Source organism: Cyprinus carpio, chromosome B15, assembly GCF_018340385.1.
Source record: "Cyprinus carpio isolate SPL01 chromosome B15, ASM1834038v1, whole genome shotgun sequence".
Lineage (NCBI taxonomy): Eukaryota > Metazoa > Chordata > Actinopteri > Cypriniformes > Cyprinidae > Cyprinus > Cyprinus carpio.
The window spans coordinates 5757386-5760270 of NC_056611.1; positions in this window are offsets into that span (position 1 = coordinate 5757386).

Genomic DNA, 2885 nt, shown 5'->3' on the forward strand with positions numbered 1-2885 from the left:
TACTTTATTAAGATTTCAGTACAAAAGTTCCATGCAAAAAGCTTTTTTGTTCACTCAAATTAACTTTTTGAGATACCAGCTTCCACTGACTTAAGTTGATTTTACTGGCAATATTATATATTTTCGACTTGACAGATTTAGTTATTTGAGCTTACAAAGTTTACTTGGAATAACATTATGAAAGTAAGGTGAACTTTAATTTTATATTTTTCAGTACCAAAGTTTACATTTTTAAACGTAAATTTTTTGTTATCATTTTGCACTGAAAGTTGTATTTACTTGAAATAATAACAAATGTAGTTATTTGAACTTAGTTTAATATAATTTTCAATACTAAAGTTTGTGTTCATGTAGCCTAATTTGGCTTATTTTCTTAATTCAACCAAATAAATAATTATTATTTCAATATTTCAGTCATGTTCCATAAAAAATTTTATTTCAAATGTTTCAGTCATGTTTCAGCTGACAACTTTTTAATTCCCTATTTAAATTAATTTCTACTATTAAATGATCTGATGTCAGCCATTGAAACATAATTAGAGAATGAATAATCACCTCCAAAAACAGCATGACCTTCACTTATTACTAACCAGGAATACATTTCTCAAAAGAATCATAAGCTAAGCTGATCACAGAGTTCAATTCAATTCAAATTTATTTGTATAGCGCTTTTTACGATACAAATCATTGCAAAGCAACTTTACAGAAAATTAAGTTTCTACAATATCAGTAACAATATCAGTAACAACTGGTGACATTGGGATCTACTTAGGCTTACAATGCTTTTGGGAAACACAGCCCAGATTGACTTTATTTCTTTTATAAGTTGCTTCTAAGAAGTAACAGGAGTTTAGCTCATCCTTTTTTTTTTCTCTCATTTGAAGTCATTATTATAGTGAAAAGAGTTTGCTTTAGTTGAGCATTCGATTTCTGGCTTTTAGAAAATTTAATTTAGATATTTTATTTTTAACAGTTGCAATAGCATTTTATCAAGAACACTTGTGTTTGGACAAATTAAATCAGCTGTAGTTGTTTGCTTATGGCATTCAAATACATTCTTGTCTTATTATTTTTTATTGTGCATTTCTTTGTCTTGTAATTACATGTGTAGTTTTATGTTCTCTGTACCTCAACGCTTTTATCTTGGCCAGGTCGCCGTTGCAAATGAGAAACTGTTCTCAACGTGCTCACCTGCTTAAATTAAAGGTTAAATAATAATAATAAAAAAAATATATATATATATATATATATATATATATATATATATATATATATATATATATATATATATATATATATATATATATATATATATATATACGCCCAATGACTTAAAAAAACACGTTAAATCAACACTGTCTCAGAAACAACATTTTTATATATATATATATATATATATACATTAAACTAAATCAATGTTTGTGATATAAAGGTTGTCAGTACATTAACACTGAAAATAATCTCAAACAGCATGTTTTTTTTGCTGAAGCTTCAAGATGGGGACACTTAAAGATCAATACTCATCAATACTCGTTTTTCATCATTAAAAACTATTTAAGTGGCAATGATCAGATCTGTGTTTGATTATGGCAGTGTGGTATATTGTTCAGCTTCAAAAACCCTGTTGGAAAAAATGGGATGAAATACAAGCCCAAGCTATGAGACAGTGTTGTGGAGCGGTAAAAATGACACCCATTCCTTCTTTACAAGTCCTGTTAGAAGAGATTCCTCTGGAAATGAGAAGGAAATAATTAATGATCAATTATCAATAACCTCAGCTAGTCATAAAGATGATCATCCTACAAAAATGATTTTAATGAATTGTTGGGAACAAAATAAATTGTGTAGAAAAAGTTTTGGATGGAGTAGTAAAGTGTATGTCGAAGAAATTGAGGTAAATAGGTTGAAGATGAGCCCAAAAGTGGTGATTCCTGAAAATGAACCATGGAGCTGGATGTATTCATCCCCTATAACTCCCCTATATAGATTTACATTTGCTAAAATTAAAAAAGTAGAAAGAGAAGTAGATATGTCTTTCAGCATTCTCTAAAAGATTTTAGAACACAACATCCTCACACTTACAACATTTTACAGATGGCCTAAAAGATCCTAGAGTGTGAAACAAAATGGAGCCGCTTTTTAGTTCCAGAATGGGCAATGAGTTGTATAAAGTTGAACATCCAATAACTTGGCAGTATATACTGTTGAAATGATAGCAATAGTTTTGTCCTTGCAGTGGGTAGAAGATTATAAACAAAGAAAAGTAATTAATTCTAAATCCAGTCATCAATACATTATTTATACTAATTACTCAAAAATCCATCAAAAAAGATATTCTTTTTAGTATTTTACAGATATATTCAAGATTGGTTCAAAATGATATTTTAATCAGTTTTATTTGGGTTCCATCACACACAGGTATAAAGGGAAATGAGGACGTAGATAAGTTAGCAAAACAAGCTTTGCAGAGAGAAGAAATAAAATTTAAACAAGTTCCTCAAGTCTGAAATTAAGGTTTCATCGGGAAAAGATTATTGCAGAATGGCAAATAAAGTGGGACAACAAAGAAAAGGGTAGATTTATCTACAATTTAATTAACAAAGTAAGTAAAAAATAAGACATATTGGTAAAACAAGGAAAGAAGAGGTTGTATATAATAGAATATTGCTGGGACATTCCAATTTTAATAGTACACTCAGAATATCAGGGAAGCATCCAAATGGACTATGTGAAGAATGCAAAGTAGAAGAAACAGTAACTCATGCAATTCTTGAATGTAAGAAATATGAGGAAGAGAAAGAAGTAGGCATTCAAGAATAAAGAAATTCAGGTGGTACATTTTAAATCTTTAATAAAATGTTTTTAATAAATGGGCAAGTAAAATA